The sequence below is a fragment of the Carettochelys insculpta genome, chromosome 1 (genome assembly GCF_033958435.1).
Source record: "Carettochelys insculpta isolate YL-2023 chromosome 1, ASM3395843v1, whole genome shotgun sequence".
Classification (NCBI taxonomy): Eukaryota; Metazoa; Chordata; order Testudines; family Carettochelyidae; genus Carettochelys; species Carettochelys insculpta.
The window spans coordinates 219,167,642-219,181,176 of NC_134137.1; the positions used below are offsets into that span (position 1 = coordinate 219,167,642).

General features: G+C 45.4%; 2 protein-coding genes across 10 annotated transcripts in view; one reads left to right on the forward strand and one right to left on the reverse strand.

Annotated features, from left to right (window-relative positions):
- Positions 1 to 13,535, forward strand: part of CMSS1 (cms1 ribosomal small subunit homolog) — a 422,380-nt gene that overhangs the window by 366,100 nt on the left and 42,745 nt on the right. The gene's annotated exons all lie outside the window — the stretch shown is intronic.
- FILIP1L (filamin A interacting protein 1 like) overlaps positions 1 to 13,535 on the reverse strand; it is a 377,577-nt gene that overhangs the window by 363,032 nt on the left and 1,010 nt on the right. The window lies entirely within an intron of this gene.

Below are 13,535 nucleotides of genomic sequence, written 5' to 3' on the forward strand. Positions count from 1 at the left end.
TTCTTAGCAAAACAGCTAGAAGTGCATTATTAGGTTAAAAACCAGTGAGTGCAAGAATGATGGTAGCGAGATTTGAAGCAAAACTTTTCAACATCTCAGTCATTCAGGTGTATACACCCACATCTGATAGTACAGAGGAAGAGATTGAGCTATTCTATAAAGACTTGACAAAGACAGTGGAGGAGATACTGAAGAAAGATGTTGGAGGAGATTGGAATGCGAAGGTTGGAACAGATAATGAAGGTTGAGAGAGTGTCATGGGAAGGTCTGGATATGGAGAAAGAAACGAACGAGGTGAGAAACTATTAGAGTTTGCTACAGAGCATGAGATGGTGATTTGCAACATGAGATTCCAACAAAAGGACTGTAGGAAGTGGACGTGGCAATCGAATGACGGGAAATCCAAGAACATGATAGATGTGATTTTGATAAGAAGATGGATAACATCAGTACAGCAGTGCTGAACTTTCCAAGGAGCGGATATAGACTCAGACCACAGTCTTGTGATTGCAAACATCAAGATAAAACTCAAAAGAAAATGTAAGACACAGTTTAAGAAAAGAAGTGATGTGGCGAGGCTATGCGAGGAAGAAACAGGGACTGCATACAGAACAGCGCTCGAAGAGAAGATTAAGAATATCGCCACAGAGAAAGACCTAGAAAAGAGAGTTGCAGGGGTGGCCATCGCTATAGACGAGGCAATTGAGCAGACTGTTCCAGAAGAAGAAAAGATCAATAAGGAGTGGATTCCTCAGAAGACAGTGAAGTTGGTTCAAGAGAAAAGAGCATTTCAGACCAGAAGAGATGTTTCTCAGATGGCAGAACAGCAATATAGGATGAAATGCAATGAGGTAAGGAAAGCAGCCAGAAGGGATAAGGAGAAATGGTTAGGGGAGCAATGTGAATATATCAAGAGGTATTATGGTGAATGTAAGACCAGGGAGGTGTATAAAACAATTAGAAATATTAACAGGAAATGGCAACCGAAGCAGATGGTGATCAAAGATGAGAATGAAGAAGAGCTCATGAAGAGGGAGAAGATTGTGCAGCGATGGACGAGATATTGCACCAATCTATACAAAGCACAGTTGGACCCGAATGTCTGATTGAAGGATTCAAAGAGATATCTCCCCCAAGCATCGACAGCGAGACCAGTATTTCAAAGGAGGAAGTAGAAAAAGCAGTGAAATGACCAAAGAACAACAAGAGCCCTGGGAGGAATAAAATCACGGGAGAGATGATCAAATACGGTGGAGAAAGCGTGATTCAGGAAATACACTGGCTATGTAATATAGTTTGGAAAGAAGGGAAGGTACCTAAGGAATAGACAAGATCTGTGGTAGTCACAATACCCAAGAAAGGAAGTACACTGGAGTGCAAGAACTACAGAACAATTGCCCTAACGCGTCATCTAGGTAAGGTGCTGATGATGATAGTGACTGTGAGATTAAGATTGCAGATAGAAGAACATATAGCAGATGAGCAAGCAGGGTTAAGAAAAGATAGATGTGCCATACAGCAGATATTGGCACTAAGACTGATAGCCGAGAAAGCTCGACAAAAGAACAAAAACATATACGCTTGCTTCATAGATTTTTCAAAAGGCATTTGACAGGATAGGTCAGAAAGTGACTTGGGTGGTGTTGGAGTCATATGGAGTGGTTGGCAGATTGATAGGTTGTTGAAAGATATCAATGATAATGCAGAGGCAGCAGTGAGAACATGCGGGGAGTTGGGAAGTTGGTTTAAAACAGGTAGAGGAATTAGACAAGGAGATCCAATATCGCCAAGTATCTTCATTGCACATCTGGAGAGAGCAATGGACAAGATCAAGGAAGAAATAGGAGGGATATCTGTGCATGGGAAAAGAATTAACAACTTGAGGTGCGCGGATGATATACTTATCATTGAGGAAGATGAGGACAAGCTAGCAAAAATGGTGCAGGTGTTAAACAAAGAAGGGAAGCGGTGTGGACTGATTATGAACATCGATAAAACCAAAACAATGGTATTTGGAGGTAAGGAAATAGGAAGGAAGTTTAGTGTCAATGGTATTGAACTAGAAAATGTAGAGAAGTTCACATATCTGGGGAGCAACATAACTTATGATCTAGACTGTAAGAAGGAAGTAGTGACTAGAATAGCGAAAGCAAGAGCGAGTTTGGAGGCGATGGATAAGATCTGGAAAAGCAAAGCAATTAGCTTAAGAATGAAGCTGGGCATCTTGAAAATGTGTGTACTCAGCAGCATGTTGTACGGATGTGAGACATGGGTGGTGATGAAAGATTTGAAGAGAAGAATATTGGCATTCAAAAGGAGTTGTTATAGAAAGATTCTGAGAATAGGGTGGATGCAGAAGGTCACCAATGAGGAGTTATGTAGGAAGACACAGCTGAAAGAGAAACTGCTGCAGAAGGTTATAAAACGGAAGCTACTCTTTGGACATATTTGCAGAATGAATGACGAACGAAAAATCAAGACCCTGGTATTCGGCATAATGGATAGTTCAAACAGGAGAGGAAGCCTTCACAGAGAATGGATAGATGATGTAGTAGATTGGTGTGGAGCTAGTCTACAGAATCTAAGCCACTCTGCACTGGGTAGGGAAGGATGGAAGGAAATGGTGAGAGGGACATCGGACACCAACAGACGCTGAGCCCATGGTTACTGATGATGACGAAATGCATCCCTCTCTTCAAACATAGCACTCTAATGGTTTGTAGTAAAACAAAATCATTAACAGAAGAGTCTGGGTTAAATGATATCAAGCAGTGGTGAAAGTAACTTAAAAATTATTAAAGGTACTCTTCTAGTGCAGCCTGTGTCCCTGGCAGCTCTTTAAATGGCTCCCTGCTGACTTTTCCTGCAGCTCAGCAGCTGTTGCCGGAACTACATATCAGGGTGCACCTGATTACTTCCACCTCCGATATCAAATTGAAAGAGAGAACAGTAGAGGTAGTTAAAAGCAAATAAAAGGGAAGAGATGCTGGTAAAAGTCTAAAGCTTTTTCTGGCAAGATACAGTTCTTGTTTAAGATTATTTATTTACCCACAGCCTCCTTTCCAGCTCTTTACTGGCCCGGAGCCATCACTGAGATCAGATTGCTTAATTTGTCTCTTCTTTGCATCATTTCTTATCAGAGGCAGTGCTTGCCAAGCCAATTTGCAGCAGCCTCATCAGCAAAGTGCAGAGCCGTCAGACCATCTTCAGTTTTGATCAGAGGGCCGTCATTAGTGATGTGTGACACTGTCTAGCCACAGCTCCATGTGGGAACCTCTCACTGACACTAGGTGTGAAACTGGTTGCTCATTGACCCTGGGCTGTTCAAAATTCGTTCAGAAAGGTCTATGAACAGCATGGGAAGACAAAGCTGGTACACTCGCCGCTGAGTCATTTTTAAGAGACCTGTTTCCCATGTCAGCTGCTGACCATTCTTCAAGCTAAGCAGATGTCATAGAGAAATCTGGGCATGGCGAGAGGGCCTGCAATTCGTGCTTTGACAGCAAGTGTGCTCTTGGGTGGCCAAAAAGGGATGGGTATTTCATCTTCTCAACCATTCTGGACGTAGCATCCTCACTGTGGATATGTGGAGGAGTGATGTTTCTTAATACAGGAAACTACGGCACTGATACACTCCTCCCAGCTATGATGCACAAAGCTGTGAACCAACTTGAGGTGAGAGGAATGGAGCTAGACCAGAACACAGTATTCTGCTGCGGACCAACAGAGGGATAAGCCAGATAATAAGAGAGTTGGAGAGTTTGCTCCCCCTAGAAGTGCCAAGCAATTTCCTTAGAAGCTTATTACACATCCTTACCTCAGCTGCAATTTTCTCAGGTGGTTAAGATATAGAAAAGACCTCTCTAGAGTGACTGTAAGATAGATATGTGGGATTTATGTTTCCAGTCCTAGTTAATGCTGCATTCAGGTGCTGGCAATCCCTCCACAATTGAGGTGCAGTATTCTCAGGACTAGTCTGATGGCTTGAAAGTTGGGGACGGAGGGGGCAGAATTGCATCATGAGTTTCAACAGGCAAGTGACTGAGATTCAGCCCTAGAAGGGACTTGGAATGCAGTCTGCTGATTGGATGATCAGTTTCTCTATTATGATCTGAGTACTCATAGGGCATGTGAGGAGAACACTGATCCACTGCCCCATCTCCTAAAATAGAGTCTACCTCTGTTACGTATAACATTGTAATGGGGTGTAAACCCCACACCAGTCATGAAAGGATTAAGGTGGATCAGAAGTGCCCTATTTACTCATATTGGCCATACAAGGGAGAGAGCTAGGGCCTGAAAAAAGCCAATTAAGGATGAAGCCCAGCTGGGTTGGGGGATGCTGAGCTTGTATAAAGTTTGCAGCAGGAGGGAGATGCAGGGAGAAAGTGTGCAGCCGCCCTCTGGGCACAGAAAGTTGGGGCAGAAGGCGACGCGTGGGGAGCAAATGTCCCAGGATCCTAGCCGTGTAAGAAGGGCTTCCCAGTGATGTTGTGAGGAAGAGATTCTGTGGAAGGCAGAGTGGGAATAATCTCAGGGAAAGAGCAGTGAGGGTTGAAGTTGTGCAGACCGCGGCTGCTGATGGTAGAGTCTCTGATCTGGATCCTGGAGTAGTGAGCACGCCTCGGTTCCTCTAGCAGTGTCTGGGAAATAGGTCAGACCTGATGAAGGTGGCATTGGACAGTTGGTCCAGTGTGATGTCCATGCCCCAGAAGGGGAGGACTGAACAGTGATCAAGTCAGAGTGCTGAGTCATGAAGAGTGAGTATCACAATACTCGGTGAGAGGCGGGGTGCAAGAACCAATGGAAGGAGGCACCAGGCCAGGCAAGAGCTAATCCCTAGACTAAACCATGAGGAGGTGACTCAGCGGTGAGTATATCCCCTTACAATGCTCACAGGTATTTGTTTATCTTGCAGGTCAGGAATACTTCCTGGGCAGACCTGCCAATGGGAAGGGGCAAACAGGACCATTGCCCTGGGACCCAGCAATTCAAAAGGGCCTGGAGCTACCGGCCGCTGCCATTGTGTAGCCAGTGGCCTGGCTGGGGGGCGGTGGGAGCAGATGGTGCAGTCCAGGTGGCACTGAGAGCGAGCTGTCCCAGTCCTGCCCCATCTGGGAGCATGAAGCTGGCACCTCACACCTTGCCCAAGGGTGGCCAGGCAGTTTGGTTGGCCGCCCTCTTTCTGAGGATTCTAGTGTTTCTCTGGGATGTCAGAACCATTGTTACCTCTCTGTCTCAGAAATCCAGGAACAGGCTGTCCTCCAGCGGTTTAGCTTGATAACTTTGTTTACTGATAATATGTAAACTGAGGTAAACCCCCATTCCACTATCTAACGTACACCTGTTCGTCCCCCTCTGCAAGGCTGTCTTGTCTTAAACATCATATAGAGAGAAGTCATTCCTTCGTGTATAAGTTAACACATGCGGCAATATTAATGATCAGTTTGTTATTGGCTTTCATATGATACCTCACAAGGCATATTTGTACGAGAATTATTGCAGCTTTGTTGTGTCTACTGTGGGAATACAGGTTGCCGTGAGTCACAAGAAGTCTGTCAGTTCTTGCAGATGTGAGATATCGCTGGTGGTGCTGTGCTACTGAAAGAAAAAGCAGGGAAAGGCCGTATCCATATATGAAAGTAAATACCAGTATGGGAAAATTAATATAGATAACTGTTATTTTAAATAACACCATCCAGGCAGTAAGTTATTGCATCGGTGCCTGGATATCAAGTCACTAACATATCAGTAGAGGTGCAAATCGATATTTTATTAACGCACCAGATTTGGATATTTGAAAGGGACGCTTAGGCGCCATAACCAGTAGTATCAAGCAGGAACCTGTTTTGTCTTTCATTCTGTGAGAGAGAAATGATAACTTGGCTTTTGAAAATCTAGCCAATAGCAAATGATGTGAACCAGTACGAGTATGCTGAGGATGGTGAGCCAGATGCTGGCACATTTAATCACACTGAGTAATACTTTGCTTTGTGAGCAGCCCTGTTACCTTCAAGTTAACTATCCATGGAGCAAGGTACTGCTTAATATGAGTGAGGGTGGCATAATATGACTTCATGGCATTTGAGCACACGTAAAAAAACAAGTTTAGCACTGATAGAACTGGAGCTGACAGGGTGTCACAAATAATGATAGTTTGAAGCCACCTATTATGTTGGTGGGATATGTGTGACTGTTTCCAGAATAGGTACTAAGTCCTGATGTCACATAGAATAAGAAATAGTTCGTTAAGATATGCTCAAACTGGAGATGTGTGCATGTAGGACAATTGTTATTGTGTTCAGACTCTGCTCTTCTTTTCATTCCAAGTTGGAAGAGGACAAGGATTTTTCTCCATGAAGCGTGGTCCAAAACTCAGACAGGCAGTGAACAGGTGGGGAATTGTTTATGGGGTTATATCCAGGACACCATTTGTCTGCTCTTAGATTTATGTAACTAGTAGTGTACCAGGCTAGATACAAGAGAAGGGGTTGTTTATGACTCACTGTTAAAACCCCTATTTCTTCCCTTTCTGGGTATGCCAGATTAGGATTTATAAAGGAATATTTAAATAGCTGTCAGTTTCCTTGGCTAGCTGTTCTCTGTGCAGTGCCTGTTAGTTTCAATATGTGACAAATATCCAGAGAAGCAACTGTTCTAGCCTTACCACGGAGTGATACACAAATATATCCCAGCAGGGCCTTCGCTGGATTGGATGGTACAGCTGTACCATTGGATGGACTGCATTCACATAACCAGGCCATATAATATGCTGCAGGGTCACTGCAGATTGTGTATAAATTGGTAGCTCTTCAACAGTGGTTCCCAAACTTTTCAGCATCACACCCCCACCTTTGATTTTTGAGAGACCCTCATGCCCCCCACCTATTCTTTTACCATCGTCCAACCTCCCTGCTAACAAAAAATTTAATTTGTAGTTTAAAATAAACACAAAAAGTTGATATAAAAATGTTATTTAAAATTAAAAATAACCACAAATAGTTTTTCTTGGCCCAAAAATTTAATGAAAAGGTAATTTAACATCAGAAACAGCAGAAACAAAATGAATTTAATGTGAAGGATGACTCTGCATTTTCTCCACAAGTTGAGAAAGCCTAGGTTTGAAAGATGAAAGTGCCCAATGCAAATCGTTTTTGACATCCAGTCAGTTTTTGTTTTGTTTTTAACATTACTAAATATTGAAAAGCTTTTCTCACGGAAGTACGTTGACAAAAATGGAAAAATATATGTAGCACTTCTCCAACTTTCAAGTACATTGGGAAATATTTTATCCAAAATTCCTACAAGCCTGAGTTTTCAAAATTATCTTTCGCACTTGAATCATATTTTCTATCAAGTGCTTGTTCTTGCAATACTTCTGGCAATGTATCGACATCAACACTGAATGGATTGCATACTAATTTGTGAATGGGGTTACCAGAAAAATTGTCTGGAAAATAGCGGATAGCAGACTCAGTGGAGCCGTGCTGCCCTGTCCCGAGCCACATGCCAACCGCCGGGGCCTTAGTGCTTCCCCACCCCCCGGAGTCCCCTTATCTCCTGCTGGACCTTGACGCCTACTGGGCCGATACCAACCCAGCCACAGACTGCGAAGGCTGGTTCCAGCCCCATGCTGGACATGGCCCTGGCCCCATGGGCACCAGCTCTGCCACTGCTGGCATGGCAGGTGCAGCCCAGGCCCTGCAGAGACCGGCTGCGGTCCTGGCTGGAGTGCCAGACACTGTGCTGGCCCCAGCCCAGCCCAGAGGCCAACTATGGACTGGCTAGGCTAATGGCAACAGCCCCCTCCTTGTGAGTGCCTGGGGCAGCCCCAGCTGCCTGAGCCCCATGCCATGTGGTAGAGCTGCCTGTGCCAGCCACCCACCCACCCAAGCCCTGCACTGCCAGAGCTGCCCACCCACCCACCAGACATTGGGGCCAGCTGCCTGGTCTCCTGCCAGCCACCCAAGCAGCCCATCCAAGCTGCGGATCAGCCACCTGAGCCCCTCGCTGCCAGGGCCAGTCACCCAAGCCCTGTAAGCTCCCTGTCTGAGCCCCACCCCTCCCCTTTCCTAAAGCCAGGCCTCACCAGCCCCCTGCTCTTACCCCATGTTCCTTCCCCCCGCTCTTTTTCCCCAAGCCAGGCCCCTCAGCCCCCTATCTAACCTTCTCCTCCTCCTCCTCCTCCCTCCCCACCAACCACACTCCTTTGCAGGAAGCAGCTAGCTCCTCATGGGTCTTCGCTGGCTGCCTGCTTTTTATAGTGGCTGCGCCGGGTCGCCCATGTAAAATAGCATGGGCTGAGAGCTGGAAGCAAAGGCTGACTCTTTCTGGGAGTCAGGGGGATGATGGAGGGGGTTGGGTTGCCTTGCCCCCCCCCCACCACAGAATTTCTTCACTCGCCCAGCTTGTGAAACCATGCTCTACAAGATTCCTATGGGGTTGATGGAACAAGAGTGAACCTCTCACTTGCACAAACAGGATGCTTTGCTAATGCATTCTCATTACAGCCAGGGGAGTTGCTCCCTGAAGGTGAAACCTTGTAGACTTGCTAGTAAAGTGAAAAAGTGGAGGAAGACACCATCCTAGGTTGGGTTGTGTAGGGCTCTGATGCCACCAAGTTACCAAAAGTATGTGAAAACTTCCAAAATAGACTGGAGGTCATAGTTTTCCAGTTTGTGCTAATGAAGGGTCACATCTACCACAGATAAGTGACAGTAGCGCATAATAGACAGGCAACTTTGCAATGGTGTGGGGTTGATTGCACAGAGCAGGAAACTCTCACTCCCAGGTGGGCATCTAAGAGGATATTATGTTACTGAGGGAACAGAGAGTGAAAATGTGATGGACTGACACAGATACCGCAGCTATTAAAATCTAAATGAGCTTGCTTAACCTGATGAGCCTACAACTTTGTACGTGATCAGACATAGCTATCTGTTGTCCAGAATTAGATCATCTAGAACTTTATTTCCTTGACTGAAATGTCAATTTTTGAACAAACTTGTTCTGTTTGAGATGTTAAAATGTAACCTGTGGCCTTTATTCAGGTCACTTCTTGTGGCCCGTTAAGTCTTCCTTGAGTTGTGCTGTAGTAGAAGTCGTCCTTCAGCAAGCATGCACTGATGCCACACTTCCTATAAACACTGGATGCAGGCATAGGTGCTGGAAGTAGGGGTGCTGGCCGCACGCACTGGCTTGAAGTGATTTCCATTGTATACATTTGGTTCGGTGGCTCATGGCACCCCCATTATATAAATTGTTCCAGCACCACAGGATGCAGAGTGTGGTTTTCTGGCACAGCCTGGATTAGAGAGATGTAAAGCACATACAACAATGGAGTCAAAAGTAATGTGAGAAAATTGAATGGATGACCGGTTCCAGAACTGGGAGAGTGCACGCGTACAATACAATGGGAAACATATAAAACAAATGTGTGTGGTGGTGTACCAATGAAAATAACCTGTCTTGGGCATTCACACTTAGAAGATGTCTGGCCTTTTGAAAACACTGTGTGTTATACTGTAGTGCCTCGAGTTATGCGAGAGCTCTGTTCCCACACACCCTTGCAAAGCTCAGATTTCACGTAAATTGGGGGGGGGGTGGCTTTGTTTCCCTGGTGGAACGCACGTTCTGCAGCCAGGAAGCTGCAGGAGCACCTGGAGCTCCTTTTGAAAGGGTGGGATGGGAGAGGTAGTTGGGGAGGTTTAAGCCTGGCGGTGAGTTGGGACTGAGGGAAGGGGATGGAGGAGTAAAGCCTGGATTGGGATAGGGCTGGGTGGGTGGAGTTGAGCTGGGACCACGCAAGGAGGGAGGGAGGGAGGGGTGAGGCAGACCAGGGCCGGAGGCTGAACCAGGGCCGTGCGGGGCTGGTGGGGGTTGAGGCAGGGTCGGAGGGAGTGGGATTCTGAGTTGCACTTAACTTGCACTAATGCAAGTTAAACGCAACTTGACATTGCACATTTCGAGGGATTACTGGATAGAGAGAGATTTATGATAAGATAATCTCCTGCATTCTGACATGCTGTCAGATGGTGGGTGCCTTCCTTGTCTGGGCTCACTCCAGTGAAGCTCAAGTCTCCTCAGCAGCCTTCCTTGCCAATATTCCTATCCAGCGTACTTGTAAGGCTCCCATGTGGTCATTGGTGCACACCTTTTCTTTTCCTGACGCAACCAGCCCAAGAGGATGCTGCATTCTGAAGAGCTGTGTTGGGGTTGGCATGTCAGTGAACTCCTCCTACTCCCTGAGGTGCTGCTTTGGGTCACCTATGTTGAATGGAGAAGAGCAATCACTCAGAAAAGAAAAGACTGTTTCCGTAACCGGTGTTTTTTGAGATCTGTTGCTCATGTCCCTTCAACTTCCTGCCCTTGTTCGCTGTTGTCAGAGCTTTCTGGTGCGAAGAAAGTGAGGTCCGAGGGCCCCGGAGCACCCTAGATAATGTGACATATGCAAACCACTCCAGGGTGAGCTCAGAGCCTTAATTGGCTCCTCCATGGGTAATGCTAAGGGAAAATCTTCTGCTGGCAGCAGTGCATTGAGGAGAGTACATACACCTGTTTTGAATGGACATGAGAAACACATCTCAGTGAACACCAGTTATGGAAACAGGCAACTGTCTTTTCTATAACATTAATTACAAATTGCATTAAAAGCTCCACAATCCTTAAGAAAGAGGCTAAAAGAACTGCTCGAAACATGCCAGTAAACGGTATCATTTGGAGAACAGAAGGCTCAGCCATTTGGGTTTACTCCTTCATGAAAAAGGAGGGCGAAAGTGGCTGTGTATGGAAAGTAAACAGCTGAACAAAAACATAAAAAGAGGAAGGCCAGAGAAAAGGGAATTCTAATCCAAGATAGAAAGAGCCAAATTATTCAGCAAATTAGTTGCTTCATTTGAATTTTGGCATATCCCCTCCTATGTCCAGAGCTCCAAGATCTGTACATTCAACCCACCATTTGGCACAAGCTGCTTCCCAAGACACTCTTAAGCTCCAGAAGTATTTCCCCATACAATGAGCCAGATGTGAGAGAGATTAGTAGGTGTGTAAGTGTACAATGATGATGTGATAATTTTGGGCAGCACTGCTGTTGACGACCAGGACAACTAAAGAAAGTTTTGGAAATTGAGAGGAAACTAATAGCCTTAAGGTGAATAAGGCCAATTTCAAGCAATGGAAATAACGTACCTGGGGAAGAGACTGACCTTCAAAGGAATCTGGCCCAGTGAACCAAAGATTGAAGCAATACTGAACATGCCACGACTTGAAGAGAGAAAGATAATTCAGAGATTGCTAGGCATGTTGATTTATGTCAGTAAAAGACGCTTACCTATACGACAGGCGAAAGTCACCTAAGATATCTCACTAGCACATCAAATGGGCATAGATGCCTAACATGAATTAAAGCACATTTTGAAACCAGCTCCAGCACTGCAGTTGTTGAACTGATTTGAAAGACATCAAACTCTGCACAGACACCTTGAAAGGACAGATAGGAAGGGAATCCAAAGACTGATTGAGACCACTGACGAGGGACCAAACCAGGGGGAACACCCACTGCCTTTCCTGATGAATTTTAGACAACATAAAAACATAAGAAAAGAGACAGTCATGGTCACCCACCACAGAAGCACTCAGCTGGGAGGTGGGAAGGGGTGGTGTCTCCAACATTTCTTTCCCTTTCAGGCTTGTTTCTTTCCACAAGTGCCAGAAGATACCATCGACGAGGGACACTGACAACTGACTGCAACAGAGGAATGGTGGAGAAGGACAATGAGGGACGGGACCAAGGACAGCACATACAGCCTCCCCGATGAACTATATTCCTAACGAAGGAAGCACTGCACCGAGCAATTGCTGAGGGACGACGATGACCCAGATGACTGATGAGGACAGAGTTTGAAGAAGGGGCCTGCAGCCTCCCCTGATGAACTACATTTTGAGACCTAACCACCTCGGTGGACAATGAGGGATGACGCAAGTAGACTATGACAGCTGATGAGGGACAAAATCAGAGCTTCTTTCACTTGATAGACTACACATACTTATTTTTTGTTTCAGGTAGACCACTGGATCGAAGAAGGCATGGAATGGAGCCCATCATAGGGCATGCACCACCAAAGAACTTTCAGACCTTGTTGGAGACTAAGACTTTGTTTTGCCATATGGGTGACACCCATGAGGATGCTTATCGACTAAGTTTTAAATACCACACACCTACATCCAGGACAAACCATCCCTGACTGATGATGACAGATGACATGGAAAGACCATGATGGCCAATGAGGTCAGCAGGAACATCGGCTTCTTTTACCTGAAGGACTGTGTTTGCTTGTTTGTTGTAGGCCACCAGGCTGAAAAGAGTGCAGGATGGATCCCACGGTGGGACATACTGCACCAAAGACATTATGAACTTTTCTAGAGACTAAGGCTATATTTACACTAGCCACCACCTTTCGAAAAGGGATGCTGATGAGGCACTTCAGGAAATGCTAATGAGGTGCTGTCATAAATATGCAGCACCTCATTAGCATAATGGTGGCCAGGGCAATTCGAAAGTGCCGCTTTCGAATTGTGTGTCGCCCGTGTAGGCAGGAGCCTTTTGAAAGGATGCCCCAGTCTTCAAAAGCCCCTTAAGCCCCTTTCAAATCGCCCAGGCTGCCATTATGCTAATGAGGTACTGCATAGTCGTGGCAGCGCCTCATTAGCATATCCCAAAGTGTCTCATTAGCATCCCCCTTTCAAAAGGCAGGGGCTAGTGTAGACAAAGCCTAAGACTCTGCTTTGCTTTATGGGTGGTGGCCCTGGAGGCATTTATGTACTGAGTCTTAAATACCCACCACCGACATCTGGGACAAGGCAAGTTACACCTATTGCTTTTGAACTTTGCTTGCTCTTTTTCCCTTGACCCCCTGTATCCAGTGTACATTTTACTGTTAAAATTGTCTTTGCTTTTAATTTGTTTTAAACATTCGCTTGATAAAACTTTTTAGAGTCCTGAAACTGATTGCTAGTCTGAAACGCAGGTGAGGCTGTGACAACTTCAGAGAAGATACAGGCACAAACTGAAAGAGATACATTCAGTCTGGTGTTTGGATGTGCAAGATTTCATGAGTTTTGGTATGGTCACTCCTTTCAAGGAGAAACTGGTCTTTTTGATTGCAGTATTCAAAAAAGGGACTAGGAGAAGGGCAACCAAGAATGCAGCCCTGGCCTTTGAAAATACGAAAACATGACATGATCCTGAAGTTTTAACCTGGATGACACTTAGTAAGTGTAGATGCATTCTCAAGATCTCATATTTCAGGTGAAAATACACAGCCTGATGATCTGGCACAAGCAGTTAACATACTCGTGAATATGGTGTCACATGGTACAATCTTTAGGCTAAATATAAGTTGAGGCAAACAGAGATACCAGTAATAAGAAAAGGAAGGAAGACAATATATCCCATCTGCCTGTTCCCCATAGGTGAGGTTTATTTTGGACACAGATGAACAGCAACTTTGAAAAAATGGTGAGTGAGAGTGGAACCT